This window comes from Lucilia sericata, unplaced genomic scaffold, assembly GCF_015586225.1.
Source record: "Lucilia sericata isolate MDLA Ls3-8-SP2 unplaced genomic scaffold, ASM1558622v1 Contig001284F_arrow, whole genome shotgun sequence".
Lineage (NCBI taxonomy): Eukaryota > Metazoa > Arthropoda > Insecta > Diptera > Calliphoridae > Lucilia > Lucilia sericata.
The window spans coordinates 55,249-69,179 of record NW_023995234.1 but is presented as its reverse complement, the minus strand read 5'-3'; positions in this window follow the sequence as shown (position 1 = coordinate 69,179).

Here is a 13,931-nt window from a genome sequence, read left to right as displayed (position 1 = left end):
TCTAGTTCAGTTCTAGTTCAGTTCTAGTTCAGTTCTAGTTCAGTTCTAGTTCAGTTCTAGTTCAGTTCTAGTTCAGTTCTAGTTCAGTTCTAGTTCAGTTCTAGTTCAGTTCTAGTTCAGTTCTAGTTCAGTTCTAGTTCAGTTTTTCAGTTCAGTTCTTCAGTTCTAGTTCAGTTCTAGTTCAGTTCTAGTTCAGTTCTAGTTCAGTTCTAGTTCAGTTCTAGTTCAGTTCTAGTTCAGTTCTAGTTCAGTTCTAGTTCAGTTCTAGTTCAGTTCTAGTTCAGTTCTAGTTCAGTTCTAGTTCAGTTCTAGTTCAGTTCTAGTTCAGTTCTAGTTCAGTTCTTGTTCAGTTCTAGTTCAGTTCTAGTTCAGTTCTAGTTCAGTTCTAGTTCAGTTCTAGTTCAGTTCTAGTTCAGTTCTAGTTCAGTTCTAGTTCAGTTCTAGTTCAGTTCTAGTTCAGTTCTAGTTCAGTTCTAGTTCAGTTCTAGTTCAGTTCTAGTTCAGTTCTAGTTCAGTTCTAGTTCAGTTCTAGTTCAGTTCTAGTTCAGTTTTCTAGTTCAGTTCTAGTTCAGTTCTAGTTCAGTTCTAGTTCAGTTCTAGTTCAGTTCAGTTCAGTTCTGTTCTAGTTCAGTTCTAGTTCAGTTCAAGTTCTGTTCTAGTTCTGTTCTAGTTCTGTTCTAGTTCTGTTCTAGTTCTGTTCTAGTTCTGTTCTAGTTCTGTTCTAGTTCTGTTCTAGTTCTGTTCTAGTTCTGTTCTAGTTCTGTTCTAGTTCTGTTCTAGTTCTGTTCTAGTTCTGTTCTAGTTCTGTTCTAGTTCTGTTCTAGTTCTGTTTCTAGTTCTGTTTAGTTCTGTTCTAGTTCTGTTCTAGTTCTGTTCTAGTTCTGTTCTAGTTCTGTTCTAGTTCTGTTCTAGTTCTGTTCGTTCTGTTCTATTCTGTTCTAGTTCTGTTCTAGTTCTGTTCTAGTTCTGTTCTAGTTCTGTTCTAGTTCTGTTCTAGTTCTGTTCTAATTCTGTTATAGTTTTGTCCAAGTTCTGTTCTAGTTCTGTTCTACTTCAGTTCAGTTGAATGCATTATGTACAAAAAACTTTTTCTTTTAAATTCATTCTCCGATCCCCTGCCTCTACTTAAAATTTAAGAATAATAATCCAATAATTGCTTGAAGTTATTTAAAATCTTTAATAAAATTTGTTTCACTATTTTTTTAACTTCGTATTGAATACCACTTGCTACAACTCCTCCCACAACTCTCACTGCAGCAAAATTTACTCATACTCGTGCATATGTACATTTAACTGCTGTTGCAGCTCTCATATTACAATATATGCAACACTATACATAAATATATACTGTTGCAAACATACTACATAGGAAAACCCCAAAAGTTATGTTCGGTAGTTTGATTTTGAGGAATTTTTTCCATCTTTCTTTTTGGGGTTTTTTCTTCGGCTGTTACTCTTTTTTATTTTTTGCTTTCTTTCTTAATTTTTTTTGGCTCAAGTACCAGTAGTTTCAGTTGTAGTTCTACAAGGTGTTGTTAGAAAATTTGTTTCATTTTTAAACAACAACAGTAACAATAAAATCTTTTAAAATTGTTTAACAACAATACGTAAGTTCGAGAATATTGTAACAGTATGAAGATGAACAACTAATATTTTTTCTACTTTTGTGTTTTGAGAATTCTTAATGCATTTGAGTTTGGAATATATGAAAAAAAAACAAGTAAGAGTGTTATATTCGGCTATGCCGAATCTTATATACCCACCATCAAACCTCGTTTGACTCGAATGAAACTTACTTATGTCAAATTTCATCTATATACTCGTATATTTAGGCCAGTTATAAGCGTTAAAGTAATTTTCTGAAGGGGACCTTATATAGGGGGGTAGGGTCAATTATGTTCGATCCTCATAAAATTTGGTAGACAGAATTTGGTTCGTATTAAATTTGTTTGTGTCGAATTTCATCGCTACACTCATATTTTTAAACCATTAATGAGCGTTGCAGTCATTTTCTGAAGGGGACCTTATATGGGGGGTAGGGTCAATCATGGACTGATACTCATAAAATTTTGCATAGTGATTTTGGATCATAAGAAACTTACTTATGTCGAATTTCATCTATATACTAGTATTTTTAAGCCAGTAATGAGCGTTAAAGTCATTTTCTGAAGGGGACCTTATATTGGGGGTAGGGTCAATTATGGACCGATCCTCATAAAATTTTGCATAGTGATTTTGGATCATAAGAAACTTACTTATGTCGAATTTCATCTCTATATTCGTATTTTTAAACAAGTTATGGCTGTTAAAGCTGCTTTTCTAGGGGCCACTTGTATGGGGGCTATCCGAAAACGTGGACCGATATTGCCCATTTCCAATACCAAACAAACCTTACCTATAAGAAATATTTATGTGAAATTTCCACCCTCTAGCTCTTTCCATTCGGACTCTATCGTGCTTTCAACAGACAGACAGACAGACGGACGGACAGACGGACAGACATGGCTAGATCGTCTTAGAATTTAATGAGGACCCAGAATATATATACTTTTGTTGGTCTATGACCAATATTTCGATGTGTTACAAACGGAATGACAAAATCAATATAACCCCCATCTTTTTTGATGGTGGGTATAAAAAACAGTAGAGAAAAACCCAAAACAAAATGTATTTCTAGGTTGGGAAAGTGTACAGTTTAAGTTAAAAATTAGAAAAAAGAAAAAGAAAAAGTTTAAAGGTAACAAAACTTTTAAATTTAATTTATGTTTTACAGAAAAATTTAATAAATTAAAAATACAGCTTAAGATTTCTATACGAACTTTTAACGATTTTAGAAACTGTTCACTAAAATTTTTGAAAAAAAATTAACTGGAACTACAATAGAACTGAACTAGAAATGAACTAGAACTGAACAAGAACTGAACTAGAACTGAACTAGAGCTGAACTAGAACTGAACTAGAACTGAACTAGAACTGAACTAGAACTGAACTAGAACTGAACTAGAACTGAACTAGAACTGAACTAGAACTGAACTAGAACTGAACTAGAACTGAACTAGAACTGAACTAGAACTGAACTAGAACTGAACTAGAACTGAACTAGAACTGAACTAGAACTGAACTAGAACTGAACTAGAACTGAACTAGAACTGAACTAGAACTGAACTAGACTGAACTAGAACTGAACTAGAACTGAACTAGAACTGAACTAGAACTGAACTAGAACTGAACTAGAACTGAACTAGAACTGAACTAGAACTGAACTAGAACTGAACTAGAACTGAACTAGAACTGAACTAGAACTGAACTAGAACTGAACTAGAACTGAACTAGAACTGAACTAGAACTGAACTAGAACTGAACTAGAACTGAACTAGAACTGAACTAGAACTGAACTAGAACTGAACTAGAACTGAACTAGAACTGAACTAGAACTGAACTAGAACTGAACTAGAACTGAACTAGAACTGAACTAGAACTGAACTAGAACTGAACGAGAACTGAACTAGAACTGAACTAGAACTGAACTAGAACTGAACTAGAACTGAACTAGAACTGAACTAGAAACTGAACTAGAACTGAACTAGAACTGAACTAGAACTGAACTAGAACTGAACTAGAACTGAACTAGAACTGAACTAGAACTGAACTAGAACTGAACTAGAACTGAACTAGAACTGAACTAGAACTGAACTAGAACTGAACTAGAACTGAACTAGAACTGAACTAGAACTGAACTAGAACTGAACTAGAACTGAACTAGAACTGAACTAGAACTGAACTAGAACTGAACTAGAACTGAACTAGAACTGAACTAGAACTGAACTAGAACTGAACTAGAACTGAACTAGAACTGAACTAGAACTGAACTAGAACTGAACTAGAAAAACTGAACTAGAACTGAACTAGAACTGAACTAGAACTGAACTAGAACTGAACTAGAACTGAACTGAACTGAACTAGAACTAGAACTGAACTAGAACTAGAACTGACTAGAACTGAACTATAACTGAACTAGAACTGAACTAGAACTGAACTAGAACTGAACTAGAACTGAACTAGAACTGAACTAGAACTGAACTAGAACTGAACTAGAACTGAACTAGAACTGAACTAGAACTGAACTAGAACTGAACTAGAACTGAACTAGAACTGAACTAGAACTGAACTAGAACTGAACTAAACTGAACTAGACTGAACTAGAACTGAACTAGAACTGAACTAGAACTGAACTAGAACTGAACTAGAACTGAACTAGAACTGAACTAGAACTGAACTAGAACTGAACTAGAACTGAACTAGAACTGAACTAGAACTGAACTAGAACTGAACTAGAACTGAACTAGAACTGAACTAGACTGAACTAGAACTGAACTAGAACTGAACTAGAACTGAACTAGAACTGAACTAGAACTGAACTAGAACTGAACTAGAACTGACTAGAACTGAACTAGAACTGAACTAGAACTGAACTAGAACTGAACTAGAACTGAACTAGAACTGAACTAGAACTGAACTAGAACTGAACTAGAACTGAACTAGAACTGAACTAGAACTGAACTAGAACTGAACTAGAACTGAACTAGAACTGAACTAGAACTGAACTAGAACTGAACTAGAACTGAACTAGAACTGAACTAGAACTGAACTAGAACTGAACTAGAACTGAACTAGAACTGACTAGAACTGAACTAGAACTGAACTAGAACTGAACTAGAACTGAACTAGAACTGAACTAGAACTGAACTAGAACTGAACTAGAACTGAACTAGAACTGAACTAGAACTGAACTAGAACTGAACTAGAACTGAACTAGAACTGAACTAGAACTGAACTAGAACTGAACTAGAACTGAACTAGAACTGAACTAGAACTGAACTAGAACTGAACTAGAACTGAACTAGAACTGAACTAGAACTGAACTAGAACTGAACTAGAACTGAACTAGAACTGAACTAGAACTGAACTAGAACTGAACTAGAACTGAACTAGAACTGAACTAGAACTGAACTAGAACTGAACTAGAACTGAACTAGAACTGAACTAGAACTGAACTAGAACTGAACTAGAACTGAACTAGAACTGACTAGAACGAACTAGAACTGAACTAGAACTGAACTAGAACTGAACTAGAACTGAACTAGAACTGAACTAGAACTGAACTAGAACTGAACTAGAACTGAACTAGAACTGAAACTAGAACTGAACTAGAACTGAACTAGAACTGAACTAGAACTGAACTAGAACTGAACTAGAACTGAACTAGAACTGAACTAGAACTGAACTAGAACTGAACTAGAACTGAACTAGAACTGAACTAGAACTGAACTAGAACTGAACTAGAACTGAACTAGAACTGAACTAGAACTGAACTAGAACTAACTAGAACTGAACTAGAACTGAACTAGAACTGAACTAGAACTGAACTAGAACTGAACTAGAACTGAACTAGAACTGAACTAGAACTGAACTAGAACTGAACTAGAACTGAACTAAGAACTGAACTAGAACTGAACTAGAACTGAACTAGAACTGAACTAGAACGAACTGAACTAGAACTGAACTAGAACTGAACTAGAACTGAACTAGACTGAACTAGAACTGAACTAGAACTGAACTAGAACTGAACTAGAACTGAACTAGAACTGAACTAGAACTGAAACTAGAACTGAACAGAACTGAACTAGAACTGAACTAACTGAACTAGAACTGAAACTAAAACTGAACTAGAACTAAACTAGAACTGATCTAGAACTGAACTAGAACTGAACTAGAAATGAACTAGAAATGAACTAGAAACTGAACTGAAGAACTGAACTAGAACTGAACTAGAACTGAACTAGAACTGAACTAGAACTGAACTAGAAACTGAACTAGAACTGAACTAGAACTGAACTAGAACTGAACTAGAACTTAACTAGAACTGAACTAGAAATCCCTAATATTAAAAATATGTATGTATGTATGTATGTATGCATATACAATTATGTATAAATTAATTTATAATTGATCCAAGAACCAGAACAATGCTTGCATTTTTGAAGAAATATTGGCCACTCTAAAATTCTTTTGATATACTCTTCAAACAAGTACGTATGAAAAACCGTACAATATAAAAGAAAATAAATTATTACCCACACAAACTTAAATTTACTTAAGTTTCCTTTATTTTTTATTTTCTTATTCATTGTTTTTTATTTCTTTCAACTAACATTTTGAGTTTATCTTCTTAATTAGTGGCAAATCTTTGATTGTCTTTGGTGTATGGGGAGCGGGGCGTCAGAAATGTTCAACAGCAAGTAAATGTGTGGCAACAATTAGTACAACGAAATTAAACAGAAGGATATGGCAAACATATCCTGGCTATAAATATTAAGTAAATAATGAAAAATAATTGAAGATTTTTTTTAGCAAATACGTAAAGTAAATTAGAACTTTCTTAGCCTCTATCTTATGCTCACAAATCAATCAATTTTGTATAATTTGAACTGCGAATATTTATGTTGTTTGCTGGGTTATTTGAAGTTTAAAAATATTAGTTTGAGTATGTGTATTTATCTTTGTAAATCATTAAACTAAGTAAATTTTCGCCTTCATTATTCTTTCTTTCGTTTTCTTTCATACTTATTTTATCATAATATTGGTCTACCTAAATTGCTAACAAGAGTCATCGCTACATTATCTCTTTATACTCATCTTCATCAGTATTCATTTAGTGTGTCAGCAGCGCCATCAACTTGCTCAACATTGCCAAAGAGTGTGTGTGTGAGAGAGAGGGCGAAAATCTGTAGGACCAACTTGATGACAATTGTTTGAAATGTTTATTTTTCCAACTATAACGAGATTTGTACTTTAGTTGCTGTAGTTGCCCATTAGATTTATAAAAAGTTAATGGATCACTTTTCCCGAACGCCTTTGAGATTAGTCCATTGCAGAGAGGAATTCATACGACACACAAGCAATGCTGTTTGAAAATATAGTGTTTTATTCATGTCGCTCTGTAACCTTTAGCGATCATATTTTAAAACTTACCTTAGAATTTAAAGAGTAATTATTTAACTCCCCAGAATTGACCTATACTTAGTAGAGTCAGTTGTCCATTTGGACTCAAAGTCAAGAGTGTTTGTACTTTATAAAGGTCGAAAGGTTTTCCCACTAAAATCATTACTGGATAGGAAACAGCTTTCCCAAACTGCTGGGTACTTGATGTATGTATTTGTATCTCGTCTATGATGAATAGTTTATTGTACTTGTAGTGGTAAAACACACACTATATTAAATGTTTCTTAATTTCAAGGGTACAATATTTATTTAAAATATTATGATTATCTTGCAATTAAACGTTTGTCTTTTTACTTATGAATTCATTTGATAAAATCCAAATAGAGAAAAAGACAGTAATAACTATTAGAGAAGAGAGCGAAAGATACATACATACTGAAAGCAAACCAAAGGATATGACTCACAAAACTTCTGTGTGGAAAATTGTTGCATACTCTTGCAATATTTTATGATAGATTACAAAATGATGAGCACAGAAAGGGATTAAGTCATAAAATTGAACTAGAACTGAACTAGAACTGAACTAGAACTGAACTAGAACTGAACTGAACTAGAAACTGAACTAGAACTGAACTAGAACTGAACTAACTAGAACTGAACTAAGAACTGAACTAGAACTGAACTAGAAACTGAACTAGAACTGAACTAGAACTGAACTACAACTGAACTAGAACTGAACTAGAACTGAACTAGAACTGAACTAGAACTGAATTAGAACTGAACTAGAACTGAACTAGAACTGAACTAGAACTGAACTACAACTGAACTAGAACTGAACTAGAACTGAACTAGAACTGAACTAGATGAACTAGAACTGAACTAACTGAACTAGAACTGAACTAGAACTGAACTAGAACTGAACTAGAACTGAACTAGAACTGAACTAGACTGAACTAGAACTGAACTAGAACTGAACTAGAACTGAACTAGAACTGAACTAGAACTGAACTAGAACTGAACTAGAACTGAACTAGAACTGAACTAGAACTGAACTAGAACTGAACTAGAACTGAACTAGAACTGAACTAGAACTGAACTAGAACTGAACTAGAACTGAACTAGAACTGAACTAGAACTGAACTAGAACGTGAACTAGAACTGACTAGAACTGAACTAGAACTGAACTAGAACTGAACTAGAACTGAACTATTAGAACTGAACTAGAACTGAACTAGAACTGAACTAGAACTGAACTAGAACTGACTAGAACCTGAACTTAGAACTGAACTAGAACTGAACTAGAAACTGAACTAGAACTGAACTAGAACTTGAACTAGAACTGGAACTAGAACTGAACTAGAACGGACTAGAACTGAACTAGAACTGAACTAGAACTGAACTAGAAACTGAACTAGAACTGAAACTAGAACTGAACAGAACTGAACTAGACTGAACTAGACTGAACTAGAACTGAACTAGAACTGAACTAGAATGAACTAGAACTGAACTAGAACTGAACTAGAAACTGAACTAGAACTGAACTAGAACTGAACTAGACTGAACTAGAACTGAACTAGAACTGAACTAGAACTGAACTAGACTAACTAGAACTGAACTAGAACTGAACTAGAAACTGAACTAGAACTGAACTAGAACTGAACTAGAACTGAACGAGAACTGAACTAGAACTGAACTAGAACTGAACTAGAACTGAACGAGAACTGAACTAGAACTGAACTAGAACTGAACTAGAACTGAACTAGAACTGAGCTAGAACTGAACTAGAACTGAACTAGAACTTAACTAGAACTGAACTAGAACTGAAATAGAACCGAGCTAAAACAGCCCATAGTCCTCTCTGACTAAGACTGACTGTGTACTATTGCCTATGGAGATGGCAATTTTCTCTTGATGATATATTTGAGACATATCCGATGCAATTTCTCACATTCCGAAAGTATTACCTTCATATCTGTTCCTCTTTTTTTAGCACTTATAAAATATACATATTTATGTAAATTTGTATATTTGTGACTTTTGCTGTACAACGATATTGTTTAACTTTCAATTAATTTTGCATAAAATTGTATAATTATCACTCTCTGTTATTTTTTTCCTCCATATTATCTACTTATGTATATACAATCATATACTTTTTTATGCAAATGCATACATACCGACATACATACATATAATGCAACATTATTTACTTATGTAAATCTTCTATGCAAAATATACATAGTTTCTGTATTATACGAATGTAAATAATAATACAGCGAACATTTTGTAGTGAATTTCGATAATAGCTAATTTGCTATATCATAGTAAGTTTATGACTTCATAGCAATTGTTTGCTGGACTTGGCTTTTGTCATACAAGCCATTCAATAGACATTTTTACCTTTGCTCTATATTAGTGCGTTTATGTGAACATTTTCAATGGACAGTGGGACTGAATGTAGGTAAATTTGGAGAGAATATGTTAAATTTTAACAATAAACTTATAAATAGAGGAAATGATTTGCTTAGATTACATTTATATATAACGAATGGAAATTACACAAATTTTTCCCCATTTGCTCCACTGTTCAATATGCTATACTCAAAATACCCATAATTTACATTGAATATTTTCAATTGCATACATTCGTATGTACGTATAAACAAATGTAGACAATGAACTACGACGCATTTAACTGTTTGTCTGTCTGTCCGTCCGTTTTTATTGATGAGGCAGTGTGTGCACACTTTTGTGTTTGAATATCTTCTGTTCGCATCCATATATATGTATGTATTTGTATGTTTATATTGAGTATAATTTACTTATTGTTGTTTCTGTTGTTAGTTTACATAGATTAGTTATCATTGCTCATATCATACAAATACACATACTCATACATACCCAGTAGTTAGGAGTGGCGGCCCTGACTTGTGTATTTAAATATCATTTTGGCTATACATTTGATTACGTTTTTAACTATTTTAATATTTGCCTGCTCTAGAAGGAGACAATTAAGAAAGTTTAGAAATGATTTCCTCTAGAAATAGAGGCACCAAAATGACTTAATATATAAAATATAAAACTTTGCAATGCCTCCTTTCAAAACTGCCGAGTCCATAGTATAGACTATATACACATTTCATTTGATACCTATAATGATATGAATGTAAATACATATAGACATTCACTCATACAGAGTACATGAACAAATATCCATTAAGTATGTGAGTGTTATTTTTTTGGAAAATGTATAGTGTCTATATAATTATATGTATGCATTTAGGCATTTGAGTAAAATTTACAGTGAGGGCGAGAAAATAAGAATATTTATTGAATTTTGAAAAAATAAATCTTAAGTTTGGCTCTATCAAAATTCCGTAATATACTTAGTCACTCCCAAGCAAGTTACCTTGGTGAATCTTCCATCAGACCTAGATCAGACCTAGATCAGAACTAGAACAGAACTAGAACAGAACTAGAACAGAACTAGAACAGAACTAGAACAGAACTAGAAGAACAGAACTAGAACAGAACTAGAACAGAACTAGAACAGAACTAGAACAGAACTAGAACAGAACTAGAACAGAACTAGAACAGAACTAGAACAGAACTAGAACAGAACTAGAACAGAACTAGAACAGAAACTAGAACAGAACTAGAACAGAACTAGAACAGAACTAGAACAGAACTAGAACAGAACTAGAACAGAACTAGAACAGAACTAGAACAGAACTAGAACAGAACTAGAACAGAACTAGAACAGAACTAGAACAGAACTAGAACAGAACTAGAACAGAACTAGAACAGAACTAGAACAGAACTAGAACAGAACTAGAACAGAACTAGAACAGAACTAGAAAGAACTAGAACAGAACTAGAACAGAACTAGAACAGAACTAGAACAGAACTAGAACAGAACTAGAACAGAACTAGAACAGAACTAGAACAGATCTAGATCAGAACTAGAACAGAACTAGAACAGAACTAGAACAGAACTAGAACAGAACTAGAACAGAACTAGAACAGAACTAGAACAGAACTAGAACAGAACTAGAACAGAACTAGAACAGAACTAGAACAGAACTAGAACAGAAGTAGAACAGAACTAGAACAGAACTAGAACAGAACTAGAACAGAACTAGAACTGAACTAGAACTGAACTAGAACTAGAACTGAACTAGAACTGAACTAGAACTGAACTAGAACTGAACTAGAACTGAACTAGAACTGAACTAGAACTGAACTAGAACTGAACTAGAACTGAACTAGAACTGAACTAGAACTGAACTAGAACTGAACTAGAACTGAACTAGAACTGAACTAGAACTGAACTAGAACTGAACTAGAACTGAACTAGAACTGAACTAGAACTGAACTAGAACTGAACTAGAACTGAACTAGAACTGAACTAGAACTGAACTAGAACTGAACTAGAACTGAACTAGAACTGAACTAGAACTGAACTAGAACTGAACTAGAACTGAACTAGAACTGAACTAGAACTGAACTAGAACAGAACTAGAACAGAACTAGAACAGAACTAGAACAGAACTAGAACAGAACTAGAACAGAACTAGAACAGAACTAGAACAGAACTAGAACAGAACTAGAACAGAACAGAACTAGAACAGAACTAGAACAGAAATAGAACTTAACTAGAACAGAACTAGAACAGAACTAGAACAGAACTAGAACAGAACTAGAACAGAACTAGAACAGAACTAGAACAGAACTAGAACAGAACTAGAACAGAACTAGAACAGAACTAGAACAGAACTAGAACAGAACTAGAACTGAACTAGAACAGAACTAGAACAGAAGTAGAACAGAAGTAGAACAGAACTAGAACAGAACTAGAACAGAACTAGAACAGAACTAGAACAGAACTAGAACAGAACTAGAACAGAACTAGAACAGAACTAGAACAGAACTAGAACAGAACTAGAACAGAACTAGAACAGAACTAGAACAGAACTAGAACAGAACTAGAACAGAACTAGAACAGAACTAGAACAGAACTAGAACAGATCTAGAACAGAACTAGAACAGAACTAGAACAGAACTAGAACAGAACTAGAACAGAACTAGAACAGAACTAGAACAGAACTAGAACAGAACTAGAACAGAACTAGAACAGAACTAGAACAGAACTAGAACAGAACTAGAACAGAACTAGAACAGAACTAGAACAGAACTAGAACAAAACTAGAACAGAACTAGAACAGAACTAGAACAGAACTAGAACAGAACTAGAACAGAACTAGAACAGAACTAGAACAGAACTAGAACAGAACTAGAACAGAACTAGAACAGAACTAGAACAGAACTAGAACAGAACAAGAACAGAACAAGAACAGAACTAGAACAGAACTAGAACAGAACTAGAACTAAAATGAAACTAGAGGTGAAGTGTATTAAACATCTGGCAATGTATATCTGTTATTATCCACACTGTAACTACAACTCTTTACTCTTATACTAAGTATTAATATCTATAATAATTAACATACACACTGACAAAACATATCAATGTTAGAATTTACATTATTTTCAATGTATTTGTATTATATTCTGTAAGGATGATTGTGTATGAGCATGCTTATTATTGATTTATTATTTGAAGATACAAATCCTTTTAAATAGTTTTTTTTCTTCAATTTCTTCATCTTCTTGCAATGATGTATCTTAACTGATTATATAATCTTTTAATTTATAAGTATGTGTTGGAAAATACATATTTGTATGTATTGGTTCATAAGTTTGGATTTGTCAATGTATTTAGCGTAACTGTGTGATTTGTTGCATTTTCAAAGGGTACCAACTACTTATTTACATAGATATTTTATTGACTTGCTTTCGCATTTAATAAATGTATTTATTTGGTTCAAGATTTTCTAGTTTCTTCTCTGCCATCTAATTATATTGACAATTATTTTACTTTCTTTGTCTTGAGGCCTTCTTATAAACTGATAATGACAGTTAAACAATAAAATGATTATAAATTATTATAACAATTGTCATATTAAATTAGACGTTGCAGCGTCTGTGTTGTGCGTTACGTAAGTTGATGGCAGGCGAAAAGGGAGGGTATGTAATCAGAGGTAACATTTACATGACCAAACATAAAATATTTATATGTATGTATAGACTGACAAATAAAATAGTTGATTTAAAATATTTATTTCAAGGTTTTTATTGACAAATTTATTGTATGGGATTTGCATTTTAATTTGTCTTAAGGATATTTGTGATGCTGGCTTTAAGTCATGTTTTGGATAGTTTAGCTAAAAGGAAATGTAGCAAATACAAGAAAGAAAACAAACGATTCGTTGTTTGTAGTTATTTTGTTCTCATATTGTAGGGTTTAATTTAAAACTAATTTTTAACTCAATTAAACTAGAAAACAAGACCTTATAAAACTTACTCTGCAAATGGTTATTTCATCGAATTTACCTGCAAAGAAAAATATATTAATAAAAATTTTATTTAATAGCAAAATTAATAAAAAATAGTATTAAATATCTCTAGTTGTAATTTTAGATAGTCTAAGTACATATCTAGTTCTGTTCTAGTTTATATCTAGTTCTGTTTCACTTCTCTTCTAGTTTCGTTCTAGCACAGATCTAATTCCGTTGTAGTCCAGTTCTAGTTTTGTTCTAGTTCTGTTCTAGTTCTGTTCTAGTTATGTTCTAGTTCTGTTCTAGTTCTGTTCTAGTTCTGTTCTAGTTCTGTTCTAGTTCTGTTCTAGTTCTGTTCTAGTTCTGTTCTAGTTCTGTTCTAGTTCAGTTCTAGTTCAGTTCTAGTTCTGTTCTAGTTCTGTTCTAGTTCTGTTCTAGTTCTGTTCTAGTTCTGTTCTAGTTCTGTTCTAGTTCTGTTCTAGTTCTGTTCTAGTTCTGTTCTAGTTCTGTTCTAGTTCTGTTCTAGTTCTG